The following is a 26,217-nucleotide window of genomic DNA, read 5'->3' as shown; positions in this document are numbered from 1 at the left end:
ACCTTGAGAAGAGGAGGCAGGTGGATCACCTGAGGTCAGGAGTTCAATACCAGCCTGGCCAACATGGTGAAACCCCATCTCTACCAAAAAAAAAAACCCAAAAATTAGCCAGGCGCGGTGGTGCATCCCTGTAATCCCAGCTACTCAGGAAGCTAAGGCATGAGAATTGCTTGAACCCGGGAGATGGAGGTTGCAGTGAGCCAATATCACGCCACTGCATTCCAGACTGGGCAACAGAGTGAGACCCTGTCTAAACAAAACAAAACAAAACAAAGAAAACCTCTTAAAGCACTTGTAAATAGTATTTGAAAGCAACACACTAGTGCAGAAGCATCTTCTGTTTGCTCAGTTAGTGGTTATTATAATCCTTCATCTCAAGATATGTAACTCTCAAGTTTAAACATAAAGAATATTTGTGTTTTCTATGCTCTCTCTCTCTCTCTCCTCTCTCTCTCTCTCTCTCTCTCTCTCTCTCTCTCTCTCTCTCTTTCTCATCATTTTTCTGTTTTTTGTTTTTTGACACGGAGTCTTGCTCTGTCACCCAGACTGGATTGCAGTGGCGTGATCTCGGCTCACTGCAACCTCTGCCGTCTGGGTTCAAGGCATTATCCTGCCTCAGCCTTCCGAGTAGCTGGGATCACAGGTGTGCGCCACCATGCCCAGCTGATTTTTGTGTTTTTTAAGTAGAGACGGGGTTTCACCATGTTGGCCAGGCTGGTCTCAAGCTCCTGACCTCAAGTGATCCGCCACCTCAGCCTCCCAAAGTGCTCGAATTACAGCCATAAGCCACCGCGCCCGGCCTCCTGTCTCTTTTTAACAACTTAATTTTCTCCCAGTAATTTGAGGTGTGGGGAACTTTTATATTAAGGCAAAACTAAAGAAAGGAATAGATCTGTGTATTCAAATTGAGACGAATGTCACAGTAGAGTCACACCCTATTCACAGAGTAGGATGAATACAGTACCTCTTCTTAGGGTATCAGTTTTGCTCAGTGGTAACTATTTTAAAACCATTTTATAGCAAAACAAACAGATCTCATAGAAAATACAATTAAAGACTTAATGAATTATTTTTAAGCTATAATAGAAAACTACTTCCCCAAGACCGTTTTGGGTCCTACAACCCACCCCATGTATGCTTTACCCTCCTCTGCCATTAGTTTCCCTTTAGTGCTCAAGTGTGAGTAGCACTGGATTGATGACGTTAGTTCTCCATTCTAGTGAGGTCATCTCTGATATAATTAATGTTTTTATCTAAGGCCGTTTTCCTTCTCTCTCTCTCTTTTTTTTTGGCGGGGGCGGGGGGTGTTTACTATTACCCATAGAGTGTCCAGAGTGCCTACCCAGAATCCGAGAACAAGGAGGTGAGCTGCAGAGTGACAACACAGGAAGGGCAGCTTCGCAGCTGAGTCTGAGCGGGGAAGCAGATTCGTTGTGTCCTGGAGAACTTGCTCAGTTCCACAGCTTCCTCCATCCTCCTGCATCCTCCCCTGATGTCTCAGGAGTGGACTGAGACCAGATGCCCCTCTGGGCAAGGTTACCCAAGAAAATGGGCTTACACATGGTGAAGCTTGGAACCTAGCAGTTCCTACTGTGCTGTTTTCCAGGAATTAGCATTCCCTTATTAAAACTGTCCTCTGGATCGTCCAGTTCAGGATGCCTGACTACAGATATCGGACACCCCCTGCTTCCTAGAAAGAAGCAGCAAACCTGTGAATAGATCATCACACCTGGAATAGAACATCCAGGAGACAGCCCAACAGAGGAGTACCTAAGGTTCAGGAAAAGAAAGTGAGCAGCCAGCTCTGCTGAAATGGGCCAGGAACCCCGAGGGCCTCGGTATTGCGGCGAGGGGTGAGAGAGCTCGACGTCTGCATACCTAAGCGAACTGCTGCGATCCTACGCGCGGGGAGCTCCCCCACCCAGAGGTACCCAGGCGGTGCTTGGGCGGTTGTTTGGAGACCCTGAGAGGGTAAATGCACCAGACAGGAAACACCCCCTGGGTCTCTCACCACACCCCACCTAAGCTGCGGCAGGTGCCATTATGGGAGTGCAGCCACCACAGGACTGCACTCTGCCCTGGGAACCACAGCCCGCGTATCTTCACATTCCAGGACCTCCTGCTGACATTCCCCAGTGTCCACTGGAGAACTGCAATGGTACAGAGCTGGCTGGACCCAAAATAGCTGCAGGGACTCCAGTACTGTAGCCCGCAAGGAGTATGACTCACTAAGGAAAAGACGAAAGGTGCAGCTGCTTCAAAAGAAACCAGAGCAAGCTTTCCAGAGCCCGAAGCTTCCTTTCATGCGGCTGTGAGAAGTCACTCTGCCCCTAGCGGCAGCACGAACTCTGCTCCGCTTTGTAAGAGAAGAGAGAAGTCCCCATCCAGCGGCCCAGCAGCATCTGCGCCTTGGGCTAACGCTGTAGAGAGTGAGACCTCTTCCCCTCTGCACACTGCTGCAGGCACAGCCACTGCCGCTACCCCCAGAGGTTAGGGCGGGCAGGTTGGAGGGTTGCCTGTCTGGGACTGTGAGGAGGTGACTATGACCCCATTGGCGTTGTGGCCTCCGTGCCCGGGCTTGCACATGAAGGTAGGGGTGGGGTCCCTCCCACACTCTGCAGGGTGCCGTGGCACTGCTGTATCAGACAGCAGGAGGGCCTGAGAGCTGCAGGTTTGGAACTGTGGATGGCGACTTGGCACCGTAGCCACAGCCAACACCAGTGCACACCGATCAGGACCCAGAGGGTCTTCCTGCTACCGCCATTGCCCACACCACGCCAACTGTCTAGAAACCCAAAAGCGGGCTCACCCGCCTAGCTTACCGTTGCCACTACCAGACTCTAAGCAAGCTACTGGAGGTACAAGAGTCTGCCGGCCTGGGTCTGGTCCGGCTAACACCAGCCAGCATTCGCCTAGGGCCCAGCTCAGGCATACTCAGCCCACTGCTGCCACCACTGGGGCGCAAAGACCGGCCCACTTGGCTTCCCCATCCTCAGCAAAACTTCACATAGCCTCCACTAATAACCCAACCCCAAACCACTGAGGAAATCAAAAACACTGCTGAAACTGTGAACAGCTGAAGAAATCATAGAGACTACACTATCACAGGTATCCAGAAGCAAAGCCAAAGTGCCCCACCCCACTAACACCATTGATACTCTTCAGGAAAATGTCTTCCCTATAAAAGTAAATTCAAAAAACTGGAAGAAGTGACAATTACACTAGTTGAGAAGGTATCAACTAAGTAAGAATAAGGGAAGCTTGAAAAAGCAAGCAAATGATACCGCCAAAGGAGTACAATAATTCCTCATCAACAGACCCCAATCAAAAAGAAATTCATGAAATCCTGGAAAAAGAATTCAATACTATTATTATTATTATTATGTATTATTATTATTTGAGACTGAGTCTTGCTCTGTCACCCAGGCTGGGGGGCAGTGGCATGATCTCGGCTCACTGCAACCTCCACCTCCTGGATTCAAGAGATTCTTCTACCTCAGCCTCCTGAGTAGCTGGGATTACAAGTGTGCACCACCACACTGGCTAATTTTTGTATCTTTGTAGAAATGAGGTTTCACCATGTTGGCCAGGTTGGTCTCGAACTCCTGACCTCAAGTGATGCCCCTGACTCGGCCTCCCAAAGTGCTGAGATTTCAGGTGTTAGCCACTGCATCCGGCCAAAAATTCAAAATCATGATACTAAAAAAGCTCAATAAGTTACAAGAGAATTTCAAAAAAAAATACAAAGAAATCAGAAAAACAATTCAGGATATAAATGAGAAATTAACCAAAGAGGTAAATACACAAAAAGAACCAAACAGAAATTCTGATACTGAAGAAGTCCTCAAATAAAATACAAAATATAGTTGAAAGCTTCAACAATAGACTAAACCAAGCAGCAGAGAGAGTGTCAGAACTTGAAGACAGGTCTTTTGAAATAACCCACTCTAACAATGTTCCAGAAGGCAAGTGACTTATGTGGAAAGATTGGTACAATTCTTCTGCAACTATTTTCCTCCTCTATCTCTGCTCTCCCTTCTTTGCATGTTTTGGAGAGGCAGCATGTGGCTGGTTAAAAGTGTGAATTGTGAGCCAAACTCCCTAGGATTAAATCTCAGCCCCATCACTTATACTAGCAATTAAGCATTGGGGAATTTCACGTAACCTTCCTGCTTTAGTCTCCGTATTTGTAAAATAAATATAATAACGTTCACTTTATAGGGTTATTATGAGGACTAAGAATATTTGTAAAGTGCCTATTTATGCCAACTTAACTGGGTTCCTATTTCCTATGCCTGGCACATACTAAGGATGATATCAGTATTTCTTAAATAAATATCTCTCCCAAATAGAGGGGAGAAACAGTCCTTGAAATAATAGGTTCTCTTTCTTATCCTCTTCTCTCAATCTTTCTCTCCAGCTTTCTCTCCAACTTTGTCTCTGCTTCTCATATGCTCAACATTTACTGAGCACCTTCTGTGTACCGGATACTATTTTAAACTGTTTATTACATTTGAATCATAAACACACTGCCCCCATCTTCTTACCATATAGTGAAACTTATCAGCACTTGAGCAGGCTATTTATTACAATGTAACAAGATGGAGGAAGAGGAGGGAAAGGCAGAATGCAAGATGTTCCCTCTCTCTCTTTTGAAGAAAATAAACTAAGAAATTTACCCGTCAAAGTATGGGAAGAGCTGGCTATCTTTTATTAGAAAAGTTGAGAGGGTTCAAAGTGTTGTTTCTACAGTTAACTTGAAATCATCTGGTTTTAGTTAATTCTAGCCAGCAGAGGGTAGGAGTGTCCAGTTGTGTGAACCCAGTTACTCTGATCTTTCCAAGACTTCACTGAAGAAAAAGTGCTTCTAACTTGATGTATGTGAGCTTCAAATTCTTTTTTTTTTTTTTTTTTTTTTTTTTTGAGATGGAGTCTCGCTCTGTCGCCCAGGCTGGAGTGCAGTGGCAGGATCTCAGCTCACTGCAAGCTCCGCCTCCCGGGTTCACACCATTCTCCTGCCTCAGCCTCCTGAGTAGCTGGGACTACAGGCGCCCGCCACCTCGCCTGGCTAGTTTTTTGTATTTTTTCTTTTTTAGTAGAGACGGGGTTTCACAGTGTTAGCCAGGATGGTCTCGATCGCCTGACCTCGTGATCCGCCCGTCTCGGCCTCCCAAAGTGCTGGGGCCTCCCAAAGTGCTGGGATTACAGGCTTGAGCCACTGCGCCCCGCTGAGCTTCAAATTCTTAAGCCATACAATTGGTGCACAGAAAAATGATTATTGGTATTAATGTGTTAAAATTGGTAAATAGGAATAAATTTCTACTGAGTTTGATGGTCGATTTGACTCTCGTTTTCCCACAAACATTTGGTCTCTCTTCAAATCTCCAGGTAACAAAAATTTCTGCCTTTACATCCTTGAGGACAGGGATGTAGGGAACACACAGATTCTCAAGACATCAGGCCTCCCCCACTGGGCAACCTTGGCTTGTTATTTAACCTCCCTGAGTTTTTGCTTAAAAAGTCTATAAAGACTAGACTGAAGTCCCACTTTGAACCGTCCAGGTAACTGCATCCTTTAGGGACTGGGGCTGTTATGAGGATATGTCCAGGTTGACACTGAAGGGCTAAGTCACAGGTATCACCTTGCTCTCTGATCCTTCGGGTTTCCCCACTCACAGCTGCTACAATAGAGGCCATGCAGTCCTAGAAGTCAAACCCAGCTCAGAATTTTGTTTAAAAGTTTTGTTTCTGGTATGTTTCCAGGAAACTTACATTGTATTTATTTGTTTAACATTGGTTTTACAAAAGATACATTTTCACTTTCTACACAACATATACATTATCATCTAACATTTGCAGTGCTTTTTACAGTTCTTATTTGTGCTTTTTAAACTTTTCTTAAAGCAAACGGGCCTGTTTGCTTTAAGAGTAGAGAGAAGAGTATTCTTCAATTTTCTGTTTTTATTTTTTAGTTTCTTCTTAAACCTGAGTATGCTTTTTTAATATTGAAAACAGTACAGGTTCAACATAAAACATTTGAATGATCATGGTTAAAAGCAAAAATTGTCTAATATCCTACCAACCAGTGATAACCAGCATTAATATTTTGCTATTTATCTTTCTGGTCTGTTGTCTCTGTCTTTTTCAAATTTAACTTTTATTTTAAGTTCAGAGGTACATGTGCAGGTTTGTTGTATAGGTAAACTTGTGTCATGGGAGTTTGTTGTACAGATTAATCATCCAGGTGTGAAGCCTCGTACTTATTGTTTTTCCTGATCCTCTCCTTCCTCCCACACTTCACCCTCAAGTAAATCCCAGTGTGTGTTCTTTTTCTCTATGTATCCATGTGTTTCATAATTTAGCTCCCACTTACAAATGAGAACATGTAGTATTTGGTTTCTGTTCCTGTGTTAGTTTGCTAAGCATAATGGCCTCCAGCTCCATCCACAATCCTGCACAGGATACAATCTCATGGGGTTTTTTTTATGGCTGCATAATATTCCATGGTGTGTCTATACCACATTTTCTTTATCCAGTCTACCACTGATGGGTATTTAGGTTGATTCCATGTCTTTGCTATTGTGAATAGTGCCACAGTGAACATACGTGTGCATGTATTTTTATAATAGAATGATTTATATACCTTGGGGTATATACCCAGTAATGGGATTGCTGGGTCAAATGGTAGTTCTGTTTTTAGGTCTTTGAGGAATCACCACAGTGTCTTCCACAATGGCGGAACTAATTTACACTCCTCTTTTTCCCACAGTCTCACCAGCATCTGTTATTTTTTGCCTTTTTTTTTTTTCTTTTGAGATGGAGTCTCACTCTGTCTCCCAGGTTGTAGTGCAGTGGTGTGATCTTGGCTTGCTGCAACCTCTGCCTCCTGGGTTCAAGCGATTCTCCTGCCTCAGCCTCCTGAGTAACTGGGATTACAGGCACATGCCACCACGTCTGGCTAATTTTTGTATTTTTTTGTTTCATCATGTTGGTTGGGCTGGTCTCGAACTCCTGACCTTGTGATTTGTCTGCCTTGGCCTCCCAAAGTGTTGGGATCACAGGCATGAGCCACTGTGCCAGAGCTTTTTTTTTTGAGACAGAGTTTCTCTCTGTTGCTCAAGCTGGAGTGCAGTGGCATGATCTTGGCTCACCGCAGCCTCTACCTCCTGGGTTCAAGCAATTCTCCCACCTCAGCCTCCCAAGTAGCTGGGATTACAGGGGTGCGCCACCACACCTGGCTAATTATTTTTTGACTTTTTAATAGTAGCCATTCTGACTGGTGTGAGATGGTGTCTCATTGTAGTTTTGATTTGCATATCTCTAGTTATCAGTGATGGTGACCTTTCTTTCGTATGATTGTTGACTGCATGTATGTCTTCTTTCGAAAAGTGTCTGTTCATATCCTTGCCCACTTTTGAATGGGGTTGTTTGGTTTTTTCCTTGTAAATTTGTTTAAGTTCCTTATAGATGCTGGCTATTAGGCCTTTGTCACACACATAATTTGCAAAAAAAAAAAATTTCAATTCTGTAGGTTGTCTGTTCACTCTGTTGATAGTTTATTTTGCTGTGCAGAAGCTCTTTGGTTTAATTAGATCTCATTTGTCAATTTTTGCTGTTGTTACAATTGCTTGTGGCATCTTCATCACGAAATCTTTGCCTGTTCCTATGTCCAGAATGGTATTGCCTAGATTGTCTTCCAGGGTTTTTATTGTTTGGGTTTTTACATTTAAGTTTTGATTCATCTTGAGTTAATTTTTGTATATGGTATAAAAAAGGGGTCTAGTTCATTCTTCTGCATGTGGCTAGCCAGCTATTCCAGCACCATTTATTGAAGAGGGTGTCCTTTCTCCATTGCTTATTTTTGTCATCTTTGTTGAAAATCAGATGACTATAGGTGTGCAGCTTTATTTCTAGGTTATCTATTCTGTTCCATTGGTCTATGTGTCTGTTTTTATATCAATACCATGCTGTTTTGATTACTGTAGCTGTATAGTATAGTTTGACATTGGGTAATGTGATGCCTCTGGCTTTGTTGTTTTTGCTTAGGATTGCTTTTGCTATTCAGGCTCTTTTTAATTTCCACAAGAATGCTAGAATAGATTTTTTAGTTCTGTGAAAAAATGACATTGATAGTTTGATAGGAATAACTTGAATCTGTGGATTGCTTTGGGCAGTAAGGCCACTTTAATGATGTTCATTCTTCCAATTCATGAGCATGGAATGTTTTCTCACTTGTTTGTGTCATCTGTTATTTCTTTTAGCAGTGTTTTGTAAGTCTCCTTATAGACATCTTTCACCACCTTCATTAGATGTGTTCCTATGTATTTTTTTTGCTTTTGTGGTTATTGTAAATGGGATTGCATTCTTGGTTTGGTCTCAGCTAGAATGTTATTGGGGTATAGAAATTCTACCTATTTGTCTACATTGATTTGGTATCCTTAAACTCTACTGAAGTTGCTTATCAGTTTCAGGAGCCTTTTGGCAGGGTCTTTAGGGTTTTTTGGGTATAGAATCATATCATTCATGATCTCTAGTTTGACTTGTTCTTTTCTTGTTTGGATGCCTTTTATTTCTTTTTCTTGCCTGATTGTTCTGGCTAGCATTTCCAGTACTATGCTGAATGGGAGTAGTAAGAGTGACCATTCTTGTCGTGTTCCATTTCTCAGAAGGGAATGCTTTCAGTTTTTGCCTATTCAGTATGATGTTGGCTGTAGGTTTGTCATAGATGGCTCTTTATTATTTCAAAGTATGTTCCTTTGATGCCTAGTTTCTCAAGAGTTTTTATCAGAAAGAAGTTATAGCTTTTATAGAAAGCATTTTTTGCATCTATTAAGATGATCATAAGGTTTTTCTTTTTAATTCTGTTTATGTGGTGAATCATATGCATTAATTTGTATATGTTGAACCAACCATGCATTCCATGAATGAAACCTACTTGATCTAACTTTTTGATGTACTGATGCATTCAATTTGCTAGTATTTTGTTGAGGATTTTTCTGTCTCTGTTCATCCGCAATATTGGTCTGTAGTTTTCTTCATTTGTTTTATCATTGTCTAGCTTTGGTATCAGGGTGATGCTGACTTCATAGAATGAGTTAGGGAGGAGAACCTCCTCCTCGATTTTTTGGATTGGTTTCAGTAGAATTAGTACCAGTTCTCTTTTGTACATCTGGTAGAATTCAGCTGTAAATCTATCTGGTCTGGGGCTTTTGTTAGTTGGTTGATTTTTAAATTACTACTTCAATTTCAGAACTCAGTATTGCTCTGTTCAGGGTTTCAATTTCTGCTTGATCCAATCTTGAGAGATTGTGTGTTTCCAATGATTTATTCATGTCTTCTGTATTTTCTAGTTTGTGTGCACAGAGGTGTTCATAATAGTCTCAGAGGATCATTTGTATTTCTGTGGAATTGGCTGTAATGTCATCTTTGTTGTTTCTGATTGTGTTTATTTGGATCTTCTCTTTTTTTTCTTTTTTTTTTTTTTTTTTTTTTTTTTTGAGACGGAGTCTCGCTCTGTCGCCCAGGCTGGAGTGCAGTGGCCGGATCTCAGCTCACTGCAAGCTCTGCCTCCCGGGTTTACGCCATTCTCCTACCTCAGCCTCCCGAGTAGCTGGGACTACAGGCGCCCGCCACCTCGCCCGGCTAGTTTTTTTTTTTGTAGTTTTTAGTAGAGACGGGGTTTCCCCGTGTTAGCCAGGATGGTCTCGATCTCCTGACCTCGTGATCCGCCCGTCTCGGCCTCCCAAAGTGCTGGGATTACAGGCTTGAGCCACCGCGCCCGGCCTCTTTTTTTTCTTTTGATAATCTAGCTAGTGGTCTATCGATCCTGTTTATCCTTTCAAAGAACCAGCTTTCGGTTTTGTTGATGTTTTGTATGAATTTTGGGGTCTCAATTTCATTCAATTCAACTTTGATTGTAGTTATTTCTTTTCTTCTGCTAGCTTTAGGGTTAGTTTTTTCTTGTTTTTCTAGTTCCTTTAGGTGCTATATTAGATAGTTTGAAATCTTTCTAACTTTTTGAGGTAGACATTTAGCCCTACAAACTTTTCTCTTGACACTGCTTTTGCTGCATTCCAGAGATTTTGATATGTTGTGTTTCTGTTTTCTTCTATTTCAAAGAATTTTTAAATTTTTGCCTTAATTTCCTTATTAGCCAAAAAGTCACTCAAGAGCAAGTTATTTAATTTCCATGTAATTGTGTGGTTTTGAGAGACCTTATTGCTATCGATTTCTAGTTTTATTCCACTGTGGTCTAAGAGTATGGTTGGGCCGGGCGTGGTGGCTCAAGCCTGTAATCCCAGCACTTTGGGAGGCCGAGACGGGCGGATCACGAGGTCAGGAGATCGAGACCATCCTGGCTAACACGGTGAAACCCTGTCTCTACTAAAAAATACAAAAAACTAGCCTGGCGAGGTGGCGGGCGCCTGTAGTCCCAGCTACTCAGGAGGCTGAGGCAGGAGAATGGCATGAACCCGGGAGGCGGAGCTTGCAGTGAGCTGAGATCCGGCCACTGCACTCCAGCCTGGGCAAAAGAGTGAGACTCCGTTTCAAAAAAAAAAAAAAAAAAAAAAAAGAGTATGGTTGGTATGATTTCAATGTTTTTGAATTTATTGAGACTTGCTTTATGGCTAAGCATGTGGTTGATCATGGAATATGCTCTGTGTGCAGATGAGAAGAATGTATATTCTGTGGCTGATGAGTGGGGTATTCTGCAGATGTCTGTTAATTCCAATTCTTCAAGTGTCAAATTTAAGTCCAGAATTTCTTTGTTAGCTTTCTACCTCAATGATCTGTCTAACACGGCCAGTGGGGTATTGAAGTCCCCCATTATTATTGTGTGGCTAAGTCTTTGCATAGGTGTAGAAGTAATTGTTTTATGAATCTAGGTGCTCCAATTTTGGGTGCATACATATTTAGGATAATTGAGTCTTCTTGTTGAATTGAACCCTTTATCATTATGTAATGCTCTTCTTTCTACTTTTTCATCATTGTTGGTTTAAATTCTGTTTCATCTGATGTAAAAATAATAACACCTGCTCCTTTTTGTTTTCTGTTTGTGTGGTAGATCTTTCTCTAACCCTTTACTTTGAGCCTGTTGGTGTAGTTACCTGTGAAATGGGTCTCTTGAAGAAAGCAGACAGATGAGTCTTGCTATTTTTATCCAACTTGCCACTTTGACTTTTAAGTGGATCATTTAGACCATTTACCTTTAAGGTTAATATTGACATGTGAGATTTTGATCCTATCATAAAGTTGTTAGCTGGTTGCTTTGCAGTTTCTGTTACGTGGTTGTTTTACAGGATCTGTGGGTTGTGTACTTCAGTGTGCTTTGGTGGTAGCAGGTATTGTTCCTTCATTTCTATGTTTAGAACTCCCTTAAGGATTGCTCATAAGGCTGGTCTAGTGATAATAAATTCCCTTAGCACTTGCTTGTCTGGAAAAGATTTTATTTCTCCTTTGCTTATGAAGTTTAGTTTGGCAGGATGTGAAATTCTTGGTTGGAATTTCTTTTCTTTAAGAATGGTAAAAATAGATCCCCAATCTCTCCTAACTTATAAGGTTTCTGCTAAGAAGTCCACTGTTAGCCTGAAGGGGTTCCCCTTGTATATGATCTGACCATTTTCTCTAGCTGCCTTTAAGATTTTTTTCTGGCTGGGTACAGTGGCTTACACCTGTAATCCCAGCACTTTGGTAGGCTGAGGCGGGCGTATCACAGGGTCAGGAGTTCAAAATCAGCCTGACCCAACATGGTGAAACCCCATCTCTACTAAAAATACAAAAATTAGCCAGGCATGGTGGCGCATGCCTGTATCCCAGCTACTTGGGAGGCTGAGGCAGAAGAATCGCTTGAACCTGGAAGGTGGAGGTTGCAGTGAGCTGAGATCATGCCACTACACTCCAGCCTGGGTGACAGAGTAAGACTCCATCTTAAAAAAAAAAAAAGGATTTTTTTTTCTTTAGCATTGACCTTGGACAGTCATGACTATATGCCTTGATGATGTTCACTTTGTATGGCATCTTGCATGTGTTTTCTGGATTTCTTGTACCTAGATGTCAATGTTTCTGGAAAGATTAGGGAAGTTATCTTACATTATTCCCTCAAATATGTTTTCCAGTTTGTTTGCTTTTCCTCCTTCTTTCTCAGGAATTCCATACTTCATACATTTGGTCACTTTATATACTCCCATATTTCTTGAAAACTTTATTCATTTTTAAAAATTATTTTCGGCCAGGCGCGGTGGCTCAAGCCTGTAATCTCAGCACTTTGGGAGGCCGAGACGGGCAGATCACGAGGTCAGGAGATCGAGACCATCCTGGCTAACATGGTGAAACCCCGTCTCTACTAAAAAATACAAAAAACTAGCCAGGCGCAGTGGCGGGCACCTGTAGTCCCAGCTACTCGGGAGGCTGAGGCAGGAGAATGGCATGAACCCGGGAGGCGGAGCTTGCAGTGAGCTGAGACCCGGCCACTGCACTCCAGTCTGGGCGACAGAGCGAGACTCCGCCTCAAAAAAAAAAAAAATCATTTTCTTTATTTTTGTCTCGCTGGATTAGTTTGAAAGACAAGACTCTGAAATTCTTTCTTCTGCTTGGTCTAGTCTATTAATAAAGCTTTCAATTGTATTTGAAATTCTTTAAGTGAGTTTTTCAATTCCAGAAACTCTGATTGATTTATTTTTAGGATGTTTATCTCTTTCTTCATTTCCTGGATTGCTCTAGAGTTTCTCTGTGTTGATTTTCAATCTTCTCTTGGATCTAATTTGATTTTCCTTGCAATCCATGCTTTGAATTCTTTATCTGTCATTTCTGAGTTTCCATTTTCATTAGGAACCATTACTGGAGAGCTTGTGTGATCTTTTGGTAGTGTCACTACATTCAGATTTTTCATGGTGCAAGAAATCTTGTGCTGGTTCCTACTAATCTGGAGACACTGGTATTTCTAAGTTTTGTAATTTATTTTATTTTATTTATTTATTTATTTTTTTGAGACAGAGTCTCGCTCTGTCACCCAGGCTGGAGTGCAGTGGCCGGATCTCAGCTCACTGCAAGCTCCACCTCCCGGGTTCACGCCATTCTCCTGCCTCAGCCTCCCGAGTAGCTGGGACCACAGACGCCTGCCACCTCGCCTGGCTAATTTTTTGTATTTTTTAGTGGAGACGGGGTTTCACCGTGTTAGCCAGGATGGTCTCGATCTCCTGACCTCGTGATCCGCCTGTCTCGGCCTCCCAAAGTGCTGGGATTACAGGCTTGAGCCACCACGCCCAGCCTTTTTTTTAAGATGGAGTCTCACTCTGTCTCTCAGGTTGGAGTGCAGTGTCGTGATCTCAGCTCACTGTAACCTCAGCCTCCTGGATTCAAGTGATCAGCCCACCTCAGCTTTCCAAGTAGCTAGGATTACAGGCATGCACCACCATGGCTGGCTAGTTTTTTTGTATTTTTAATAGAGATGGGCTTTGTATTGTTGGCCACAGTGGTCCCGTACTGCTGACCTCAAGTGATCCACCCACCTCAGTCTCCCAAAGTGCTGGGATTACGTGTGAGAGCCACTGCACCTGTCCAGTTTTGTAATTATTTTATTGTGGACAGGACTTTTTCTTTTTCTTTCTTTTCCTCTGTGTTTTCTTTCCTTTCTCTTTCTCTTTCCTCCTGTTCTTAGGGGATGTGACTGTAGAGAAGACCAGGTAAGGTCTTCTGGCTTTTCTTCTATACTCCTATGCATTTCTATCAGCAGTTTTTATATCAGGCTGTGCAGTTCAACCTACAAGCCAGTAGATGACACTTGTAGGTAAGAACTGGCTGTGGCCAATGGTGCTGGGTATGCACTTGATCTTTTTTTACTGGGAGAAACCCTCCGTTGCCTCAGGAAAGGGGCTGATTCTTGGAGTGCAGAGTGGTCTGAGCTCCCTGCTCCGCCCCAGGGAGGTGGGGACAAGATGGGCAGGGCTATACTGGGCAGTCCTCCTACAGATCCCCCGATGGCAGGCACAAGCACCATCACTGAGGGAAGATCCAGTGGGTGGCCACCAAGTACCCAGAGGTGTGCCTAGGTGTGGAGCTGGGAAACCTCCTCAGCCTCAATTCTCTGCATGGGTTGGGAGGTCACCAAAATACCTAATCCAGGAGAGTGGGTGCTCTTCATGCCTGTAAATCTGCTTGAGTGTGGAGTGGAGAAGGCTCCCTTGCACCAGGATCTCTACATATGATAGATGCCACATTTTCTTTACCCATTTATCCATTGATAAACATTTGGGCTGCTTCCACCTCTTGGCTATTGTGAATAGTGCTGCAATTAACATGGGTGTGCAAATATCTCTTCAAGGTATTGCTTTCAATTCTTTTGAATGTATACCTGGAAGCAGAATTGCTCTATCCGATGGTAGTTTTTGTTTGTTTGTTTGGTTGGTTGGTTTTTGTTTTGTTTTGTTTGAGATGGAGTTTTGCTCTTATTGCCCAGGCCAGAGTGCAATGGCACAATCTCAGTTCACCACAACCTCCGTCTCCCAGGTTCAAGCAATTCTCCTGCCTCAGCCTCATGAGTAGCTGGGATTACAGGCATGCACCACCACGCCCAGCTAATTTTGTGTTTTTAGTAGAGACAGGGTTTCTCTATGTTGGTCAGGCTGGTCTTGAACTCCCAACCTCAGGTGATCCTCCTGCCTCAGCCTCCCAAAGTGCTGGGATTACAGGCATGAGCCACCGCACCCAGCTCCAAGTGGTAGTTTCATTTTTAATTTTTTGAGAACCACCACACTGGGAGAGTAGGAGGATGAGAGTTAAATCTCTAATCCACCTCCCCAAGAATTTGGGGACTAGGGTTTCCCAAGGACAGTTTGGTAGGCAGGGAGCTAGGGAATGGAGAATACTGACTGATCAGGACAGAGATGAAATCAAAGGACGTTGACACTTTCTTCTTGTACTGAGTTATTTCCTGCGTATAGGTTACCAGTCTGGGTGGTGCCAGTTTACCCATAACAAATGCAAGGTCTGAAAAATATCTCAAACACCAGTCTTAGGTTTTAAAACAGCAATGTTATCCATAGGGACAATTAGAAAAGTTGTAAATCTTGTGACCATTGGCTACATGACTCCTGAGCAGTAAGTAGTTTTTAAAAGGCAAGTTATAAAACAATGGTTAGTTAGAGTTTAACTGTGCCTACATCTTAACAGAATTCAGACCTCTATCACAGTTCTAGCCTTGTGAATTCTAACCATAATTCTAACATTTTATTAGTTTTACAAAGGCAGTTTCAGTCCTGAGCAAAGAAGCGTTTAATTTTGGAAAGGGACTGTTATCATCTTTCATTCAAAATTAAACTATAAACTGAATTCCTCCCATAGTTAGCTTGGACTGAGCACACAGCTTGTGAGGTTAGAAGCAAGAGTCAGTTATGTTAGATTTCCCTCACCGTCATAATTTTTGGATTTCCTTCATTGTCATAATTTTTGCAAAGGCAATTTCAAACCTCCATGCATTAGTCCATTTTCACGCTGCTTATAAAGACATACCTTAGACTGGGTGATTTATACAGGAAAGAAGCGTAATGGACTCACAGTTGCATATAGCTGGGGAGGCCTCACAATTATGGTGGAAGGCAAGGAGCAGCAAGTCATGTCTTAGATGAATGGCAGCAGGCAAAAAGAGAGCTTGTGCAGGGAAACACCCCCTTATAAAACCATCAGATCTCATGAGACTTATTCACTATCACGAGAACAGCACCGGAAAGACCCACCCCCATGATTCAATTATCTCCCACTGGGTCCCTCCCACAACATGTGGGAATTAAGGGAGTACAATTTTTTTTTTCTTTTTTGAGACAGAGTCTCGCTCTGATACCCAGGCTGGAGTACAGTGGGGCGGTCTCAGCTCACTGCAACCTCCACCAAGGGAGCACAATTTAAGATGAGATTTGGGTGGGGACACAGAGCCAAACCATATCATTCCACCTATATCTCATTGGCCAGAATGTAAAAGCATGTCTATATCCAACTGTATAGAAGGCTAGAAAATATAGTCCCTTAGTTGGGCAAATTACTTATTGAATTTTTTTTTTTTTTTTTTTTTGAGACAGAGTCTCACTCTGTCGCCCAGACTGGAGTGCAGAGGCGCAAGCTCAGCTCACTGTAACCTCCACCTCCAGGGTTCAAGCAATTCTCCTGTCTCAGCTTCCTGAGTAACTGGGACTACAGGCGCATGCCACCATGCCCAGCTAATTTTTGTATTTTTAGTAGAGACAGGGTTTTACCATATTGGTCAGGCTGATCTCAAACTCCTGACCTTGAGTGATCCACCCACCTCAGCCTCCCAAAGTGCTGGGATTACAGGGGTGAGCCACCGCGCCTGGCCTTATTTAATATTTTTAAAAAGAGTTGTCAAACTCAGTTGATAAATATGAATGGTGTAATCGTGATAGCAAACATGGATAAATACAAAAAAAGGAAAAGGCCAGTTAATTTTTGAATTTTGACAGAAATATTCTAAATAAACTACATGTATACCCCGCTTTAAACATTTCCAACTAACGTTTTCCCAGTAGAACACGTTTTTGTTATTATTATTCGGATTTCATAGGATGTATACAATACAACATTTTTTGGCTGATGCTTATTATAAAGAATGTTTATACTTATGCCCAGAAAAATATTCAATACAATTTTTAAACAAAATAATATGTGGGGAAAGTTTTGAGTTACATTGTAAATGCAATAGTTGAGCTGTCAAATCTCATGTGGAAGTTTTGAAAGGCATACTGCAAGTCAACAAAACCAAGAGAAGTGTGCACTGGGGATGTTGCTGGCCCAGAGAGGCCAAACCATACCTACAGAACAACTATATGCTTACAGTCAGTCTTAACTTTCAGGTGATCAAGAAGTGATGTTTTAAGCATTATATATATATATATAGTTTTAAGCAATATATATATATTAGATGGAGTTTTGCTCTTGTTGTCCAGGCTGGAGTACAATGGCATGATCTCAGCTCACTGCAACCTCCATCTCCAGGGATTAAAGCAATTCTCTTACCTCAGCCTCCCAAGTAGCTGGGATAACAGGCACGCACACCAACACGCCTGGCTAATTTTGTATTTTTAGTAGAGTTGGGGTTTCTCCATGTTGGAGAGGCTGGTCTCGAACTCCTGACCTCAGGTGATTCGCCTGCCTCAGCCTCCCAAAGTGCTGTGATTACAGGTGTGAGCCACTGCACCGGGTTGCATTTTATGTTCTTACAGTACTGTTTATTTCTTTTTATGGGTTTTTAAAATGGGTTTCTTATGTTTTAGGAAATTGATTTGGGGTTTGGGTTGATGTGAAATGCATCAAAACTTTTCCTGGTTGGTAACTTCACTCATGACATCTGATTTTCAAAAACTGATTACAGAGATTAAGCAGGAAATGTGTACATTAAGGGACTTAAATCCAAAAGTGTAATAAAAAAATTATTTGGCTGGGCATGGTGGCTCACACCTGTAATCCCAGCACTTTGGGAGGTCGAGGTGGGCAGATCACTGGAGGTCAGGAGTTCAAGACCAGCCTGGCCAACATGACGAAACCCTGTCTCTATTAAAAATACAAAATTAGCTGGGCATGGTGGTGCATGCCTGTAATCTCAGCTACTCAGGAGGCAGAGACAGCAGACTCCCTTGAACCCAGGAAGCTGAGGTTGCAGTGAGCCAAGATTGAGCCACTGCACTCCAACCTGGGTGACAGAGTGAGGCTCCTCAAAAAAAAAAAAAAATTATAATCAAGTTTATCCTAAGACTGCAAAAATAGTCCATACCAGAAAAGTCTAGCAATATAACTTCTCCCTAATATTCTAAAAGAAAAAAATTATATGATAAACTCACTAGACTCTTAAAATAATTACCATGGACTTGGACCCATGGTTCATGCCTGTAATCCCAGCACTTGGGGAGGCCAAGGCAAGCAGATTGCCTGAGCTTATTAGTTCCGAGACCAGCCTGAGCAACATGGCGAAACTCCATCACTACAAAAAATACAAAAATTAGCTGGGCACCATGTTGTGCACCTATAGTCCCAGCTACTCAGGAGGCTGAGGCAGGATAATTGCTTGAGCCTGGGAGGAGGAGGTTGCAGTGAGCCAAGATCATGCCATTACACTCCAGCCAGGGCAACAGAGCAAAACCTTGTCTCAAAATAAAATGAAATAAAATAATCCCCACATATACACATATGCTAATTTTTAAAAAAACACAGCACTTCTAACAAAGAAACAGACTAGAAGGAAACTCCCTCATCTTGATAAAGGTGTAATACCAAAAACAGGCCGGGCGCGGTGGCTCAAGCCTGTAATCCCAGCACTTTGGGAGGCCGAGACGGGTGGATCACAAGGTCAGGAGATCGAGACCACCCTGGCTAATACGGTGAAACCCCGTCTCTACTAAAGAATACAAAAAACTAGCCGGGCGACGAGGTGGGCGCCTGTAGTCCCAGCTACTCGGGAGGCTGAGGCAGGAGAATGGCGTGAATCCGGGAGGCGGAGCTTGCAGTGAGCTGAGATCCGGCCACTGCACTCCAGCCCGGGCGACAGAGCCAGACTCCGTCTCAAAAAAAAAAAAAAAAAAAAAAAATACCAGAAACAGAGCAAACATAATACTTAATGAAAAAAATTGACATGTATTCACTTTAAGCTCAGGAAAACAGAGGTTGCTTATATACAGCCGTACAGTTTTCAGTGGTTTTGAAGAAGCTGGTAAGTTGTATAAGAAAAGAAGAAGAAAGGAGATGTAAGAATTGAAAAAAAAAAAAGATAAAGCTCTCATTATTTCCAGATGATATAATCTATGTAGGAAACTCAGAATCAATAAGCAAGCTATTTGATGAATATGAGTATTCAGAAAGATTGCCAGATACAAGATGAATTCATACAAATCATCCATATGAGCAATAATCAATGGAAAATATAACAAGTAAAGGTACAAGTACCTAAGCATTTAACTTAAAACAGAATTATGAAAAAATTATCTATGAAATTATCTATGAAAAAATATTTTAAACTCTATTCAAAGTCATAACCAGCCTGGGTAATGTAGTGAGACCTCATCTCGACAACAACAACATCAACAATAACAACAACAACAACAACAACAAAGTAGCCAGTTGTCATGGCATATCTGTGGTCCTAGCTACTTTGGAGGCTGAGACAGGAGAATGGCTTGAGCCCAAGCAGCTGAAGCTATAGTGTGTGGTGACTGCACCACTGCACTCCAGCCTGGGCAAAAGAGCAAGACCCTGTCTCCAAAAAAAAAAAAGTCATAGGGAAATATTTGAATAAATGGAAAGATATTTTGTTTTCTTAAATGGGATACTATCTATCTATCTATCTAGATAGATAGATAGACAGACAGACAGACAGACAGACAGATAGATAGATAGATATTCTCCCCAAGTTAATCCTTAAGTTTCATACAATCCCAATCAAAATTTCAGCTGTAGTTTTTTTAACAGAAATTCAACAGTCGAAAATTATACAGAAAGAACCATATGGGGAGGAGTTACCTAAGTTGCCTTAGCAGATATTAAGACACACAGCAAGGTCATGAAGTAGAATGGGAGTAGGAAGGCCTGCGAGGTCTTGCAGGGGTAGAGGCATCTGATGCATGTTATCTCAATACATTTCTTCATATCCCTGACTTTACAGTGGACATTTCAACCTCGCCCCATGGCTTTCTTGTTTCTTTTTTCTTTTGTGTGTGTGTGTGTGTGTGTGTGTGTGTGTGTGTGTGAGACAGAGCCTTGTTCTGTCGCTCAGGCTGGAGTGCAGTGGCGTGATCTCGGCTCACTGCAAGCTCTACCTCCCAGGTTCATGCCATTCTCCTGCCTCAGCCTCCTGAGTAGCTGGGACTACAGGCGCCCACCACCATGCCTGGCTGATTTTTTGTAATTTTTAGGAGAGATGGGGTTTCACCTTGTTAGCCAGGATGGTCTTGATCTCCTGACCTCGTGATCCACCTGTCTCAGCCTCCCAAAGTGCTGGGATTATAGGCGTGAGCCACCGTGCCCGGCGGCTTTTGTAAGTGTTCTTTCACTATGTGGTCCCCTCTCTTACACATCCTAGGCTGCTCTGAGACCCTGAAGTTGCACAGACGATGCTCAGAAGAATGAACAGGAAAAAAGAGAAATGGGCAGAGCAGGAATGTGAGAAATGACCCAGGCTTTGACGTTTTTCCTGTGATCTTCCCCTCTGGGATCTGCTCTCTGATGGAATACTTAATCTAACACCTGACATGCTCAAAGATTGTGCAGGTGGCATGGGCTCTCAGGTACTGGTAAGATTATGGTTCATCATTGGAGCAGGCATGTTAGGAGAGAAGACCTTATGTATCAATGCACCCTTTTCCTACATCATTTTTCCTGCATTGATGCTGGGAAACTAAACAAGGATGAGAGCATGGGACACAATCGTCAATCTCCCTTTTCAAGGCATCCTTAAGAACTTCATCCATGAATAATATATCGTTTGTACTTAGTATGGTATTAATTTTTAAAGTGGATCAAGTACTTTTTAACTTTTGTTTAAAGCACATTTTATCATTTTGAATAACATGAAACATGTTTTTCTAGAGGGGAGCTTCAGTTCATTTTTCTCTGTTGAAAAAGCACTGAATTTCATTCCTACAGGTTATGTATGCTCCATTTGATAGGTTGCTGTTCCCTGAGGACAAAGTTTAGACTGCAACATTCCTCTGCATATCAGCCTTTACACAAAGAAATAGTTTGACCTAGAGATACCTGATAAGGGAAGGGGACTGGTGAACAAATGTTAAGGAAATCTCTTTTCCTGTGGGAGTCCTGAATCCCTAAATATTATAATCCATAGCCTAACTAAATTACTAAATTACTGTGTTTGAGATTTTATTCTAAAAGTCCTCTGTCACACCCAGATGGATAGTCTGCAAGTCTGGATTGAAATAGTAATCTCTGCTTTCATATCTTTCCCACCTAACCTGTTATCTTAGATAATAATCTTTTCTTTCCCAAGAGTTCTGTTGTAAGATGTCCCTCTGGGCCACCATAATTGAGTTAGAAAAGTGGGAAGTGGACAGGAGACAAATGATTGAATTTCTACTGTGAGCTGGTCCCAAGGATGACTTCTTAATGATGTCCTGATGTTTCATTAATATGTAGAATTCGATTCCTCTGTTAGTAGTATATTCAGTACCATAAGGTAGAACCCCACCACTCACAAGAGGAAACAAAGAAGAAAATGAAGCTTTATGCAGTTGAGCTTGAGCTCTAAAGAGATACTCTCCATTATCTAAAGCACAGTGCTGCCTCAGGCAACTGAGCTCTGAGACAGCCTACTCTAGCCGCCCTCAATGAAGTTCCTGCCAGCCCACTCTAGCCACCCTCAATGAGGTTCCTGCCATCCAAGCTTACCTTTCCCTAAAAAAGAAAAGCCTTTTCGTGTTTGATTTTGAGATGCTTCTAGATCTTATGTTCAGAGCATTCTCTGTATTGCCATAGTCTCTATGAAAAAAGTCTCTCCTTAGTTGTCAAGATTTGTTTATTTGATAGTTTTATAGTGTCATGACTTGCTCCAGTGCTGTTTGTCCCCCAGAACCTACTGTCTTTACCCAGGTATTCATATTCACGCTGTCTTCTCAGATCTTTTGTGCCCTCCTTCTTGGCTGGGGAAATCAAGATCTGTGGTACATTGGTTTGTTACGGCTGCCGTAGCAAAATACCACAGACTAGATGGCTTAAACAATGGAAATTTATTTTCTCACAATTCTGGAGGCTGGGAAGTCCAAGATCTAGGTATCAGCATGGTTGGTTTCTTCTGAGGGCTCTCTCCTATCAAACGGAGCGTACACAACCTGTAGGAATGAAATTCAAATGCCTTCTTGCTGTGTCCTCACATGTCATCTGTGTCAGTTTCCTAATCTGTGTCAGTTTCCTAATCTCTTCTTATAAAGACACCAGTCATATCAGATTAGGGTCCACCCAAATGACCTCATTTTCCTTTAATTACTTCTTTAAAGGCTGTATCTGCAACCACTGTCACACTTAGAGGTACTGGGGGTTAGGAAATCAACATATAAATTTTGGAAACACAATTGAGCCCATAAAGCACAGTAATGAGTCACAACTCCTAATCTGGCAATTTAGAAAGTTGTCTAACATAGTAAGGAATTACTTGGATTCTATTGAATGGGGGATCTTCCTCTTTTTTTTTCTTTCTATTTCAGCAAGAATATTCCTGGATGGCTGGGCGTGGTAGCTCATGCCAGTAATCCCAGCACTTTGGGAGCCCGAAGCGGGTGGATCACCTGAGGTCTGGGGTTCGAGACCAGCCTGGCCAACATGGTGAAACCCCATCTCTACTAAAAATACAAAAAATTAGATGGGCATGGTGGTGGCGCCTGTAATCCCAGCTACTTGGGATGCTGAGGCAGGAGAATCTCTTGAACCCGCGGGGTGGAGGTTGCAATGAGCCAAGATCACACCACTGTACTCCAGCCTCGCAACAAGATTGAAACTCTGTCTCCAATAATAACAATAATAATAATCTTCCTGGATGAAGTTCATCTTGGCAAGTTTTTAAAAAAAATTATTGTAATTGTTAAACAAAATGAATATTGTTAAATATTTACATTTATATATTGTTAATATTTTAAGAAACTGCCATGCTATTTTCCATAACAGCCTCTTGGCTCTTTTTGAATGGAAATTTAATCTATGACTCTTTCTATTGAGAGAGACTCTTACTGGCTCTTTGCTGTTTGAATGGGAATCTTCTTGGATGGAAGTCTTGACTCTTTTTGAGTGAGAATTTAATCCCTGAATCTTTCTATTGAGTAGAATTCTTCCTGGCTCTTTTTTTTTTTTTTTTTTTTTTTTTTTGAGACTCGGTCTCACTCTGTCACCCAGACTGGAGTGCTGTGGCGCAATCTTGGCTCATTGCAACCTCCGTCTCCCAGGTTCAAGCCATTCTCCCTGCCTCAGCCTCCTCAGTAGCTGGGATTACAGGTGCCCACCACCACACTCAGCTAATTTTTGTATTTTTAGTAGAGACGAGGTTTCGCCATTTTGGCCAGGCTGTTCTCAAACTCCTGACTTCAGGTGATCCACCCACTCGCCCGGCTTGGAAAGAGAATTATTAATGGGATTAGTTTAGTATTCAGGCAAACAAAACAGACCTCACGAAAGATCCAGAAGGTTTCCCATTCAACAGAAAAGAGCCAGGAAGGGCCAGGCATGGTAGCTCATGCCTGTAATCCCAGCACTTTGGGAGGCCAAGGTGGGTGGATCGCTTGAGGTCAGGAGTTGGAGACCAGCCTGGCTAACATGGCAAAATCCCATCTCCACAAAAAATCCAAAAAATTAGCAGGGCGTGGTGGTGCATGCCTGTAGTCCCAGCTACTTGGGAGACTGAAGCATGAGAATCACTTGAACCCCGGAGGTGGACCTTGCAGTGAACCAAGATCATGCCTCTGCACTCCAGCCTGGGTGACAGAGTGAGGCTCTGTCTCAAATAATAATAATTCTCACTCCCCCAGGTGCTTGTCCAATTTTTCCTTTCCAGACTATATGCTCCGTAGCACCATGGCACTAATTAGGTCCAACATCTCCAAAAAATGGCAACAATTTTTTTTGTTTTTGTTTTTTTTAGATGGAGTCTTGCTCTGTTGCCTAGGCTGGAGTGCAATGGCATGATCTCGGCTCCCTGCAACCTCCGCCTCCTGGGTTCAAGCGATTCTGTTGCCTCAGCTTCCTGAGTAGCTGGGATTACAGGTGACTGCCACCACACCCAGCTAATTTTTGTATTTTTAGTAGAGATGGGGTTTCACCATGCTGGCCAGGCTGCTCTCAAACTCCCAACCACAGGCGATCTGCCCACCTTGGGCTCTCAAAGTGTTGGGATTACAGGCATGAGCCACCACACCCGGCTGGCAAAATCTCATAAAGAATAATTTGAAGCCACACTGGCCTCTTTCTCCAAAGTTGATTCATCTATGGGAAGCCCTTGTATCCTGGGGATTCAAAGTCTTTAATTTCTCTTGATACGGCGAAGTTGACAAATGTCTTTCTCAGTCTAACCTTTTTTTTTTGTTGTTAGACAGTGTATTAGTAAATTTTCAAACTGCTGATAAAGGCATACCCAAGACTGGGCAATTTACAAAAGAAAGAGGTTTAATGGACTTACAGCTCCTCTTGGCTGAGGAGGCCTCACAATCATGGTGGAAGGCAAGGAGGAGCAAGTCATGTCTTACATGGATGGTGGCAGGTAAAGAGAGAACGAGGAAGACAAAAGTGGAAATCCCTGATAAAACCATCAGATCTTGTAAGACTTATTCACTATCATGAGAACAGTATGAGGGAAACCACTCCCATGATTCAATTATCTCCCACTAGGTCCCTCCCACAACATGTGGGAATTATGGGAGTACAATTCAAGACAATATTTGGGTGGAGTCACAGCCAAATCATATCAGATAGGGTCTCGCCCTGTCATCCAGGCTGGAGTGCAGTGGTGCAATCATGGCTCACTGTAGTCCTGAATTCCGAACTCAAGCAATCCTCCCAGCTCAGCCTCCCAAGTAGCTGTGACTACAAGTGTGTGCCACCATGCCTGGCTAATCTTTTTGTATTTTTTATAGAGACAGGGTCTCACCATGTTGCCCAGGCAGGTCTCAAATTCCTGGCTCAAGCATTCCTCCCACCTCAGCCTCCCAAACTGCTGGGATTACAGGTGTGAGCCACCACACTCAGCCTCAGTCTAACCTTAATCAAGCCATGAACACTCTCAATATTCTTTATCTAAAGCTATTCAATCTCTCAAGGATCGTTTGTCCTCCTCAATTATTACTCCTTCATCTACTCCAATATCAGAAACACTCACTCCTTTCTCCTTTCCCTCTTCTTATCAATCTGCTTCTCCAACCCCTTCCTGTCTCTCTCTCCCCCATGGCCTGGACCTCCTTGTGTCTACTCACTTCTCCCCAGACCTATACCTACTTTTCTGGCCCCGAGTTTCCTGTAGTTACTTGAGGAGTTGGCCCTACTCTCCTGCTACTCATACCTCAAGACCTCAAGGAAGGAAAGTTGAAGGATCTCAATTGCCCCTCCTCAATAAGTCATTTTAAACCATTGGTCTCTACCTGTCCTCTATAACAGAGGATTTCCCTGACCCATAAGAAAACAGATACATTTTCTACACAGATTAGGTTTAGGGGCATATTTTCTAGGGCTTCCAGAGATTTACCAACCATTCAAACTTGTGGGTCCTGGAGATGCCTCCTTATAAAAGGCTAAATGGGCCTAAGTCAATGAAGACTTATAATTAAATTGAAAGACACCCATCACCTATCATGAAGCTAAGTAAAGATTCCTACCCTATGGCCTTACTATCTAAAATAGACTGGTCAAAGTTTCAAGAGTGCAGATAATAAAGAGACAAATCAGTCTCTGATTATAGTCACTGCTTAAAAAACATTGGGAAGGTTCATTTGGACCTAATCCTGATGACTGCATGGTGTCTGATTTAGTTACCAGCTTTGTTAATGGGTTGGGTGTGGTACTGAGAGAGGCTATTCAAAAACATCATATAAACTGCTAAAGTGCCTTTCTCTTTGAAATCCATGAACAGGCTGGTAAAATTAAATCTACATAATGCAAACTCACGGCTCATGGCTTTTCAACTTGAACAACTTGAGAAAAGTTGAAAGTTAGAGAAGACTACCAGAAAGCACAAACCTTAAGATGAAGGAATGACACACACAAAAAAAAAACAATGAAAATTTCTGTCCCAAGATTTGGAAAAAGGTGTGACTTTATAAAATTAAGGATTTCCTTTCAACAAAGGACTTTATGAAAAAAGTTAATAGACACATAGCAAATTAGAAGAAATCATTTATACTGTCTAATGCCAAAGAGGCACTGACACCTAGAACATATGATAAATGCTTCCAAATTAACAACAACAAGAAAATACAGTAGAAATATGGGCAAATGACAATAGGCAATTCACAGAAGCCCAAATCTTAACACATACATGAAAATATGCACAAAATCATTAGTAATAAACTACAAATTGAAACAGTGAGATTTTATACCATTAGATTGACACACAGTAGAAATTCTAATTTTCCCAAGTGTTGGTGGAAATGTGGAGATACAGGGACCTAGTGCTGCTGGTGAAAGACCAGACATATTTGTCCATTCTGTAAAGCAATCTGGCAGTTCATATATACATTC

Source organism: Trachypithecus francoisi, unplaced genomic scaffold (genome assembly GCF_009764315.1).
Source record: "Trachypithecus francoisi isolate TF-2019V2 unplaced genomic scaffold, Tfra_2.0 Lachesis_group11, whole genome shotgun sequence".
In the NCBI taxonomy this organism is placed as follows: Eukaryota; Metazoa; Chordata; class Mammalia; order Primates; family Cercopithecidae; genus Trachypithecus; species Trachypithecus francoisi.
This window is presented reverse-complemented; position numbering follows the sequence as displayed.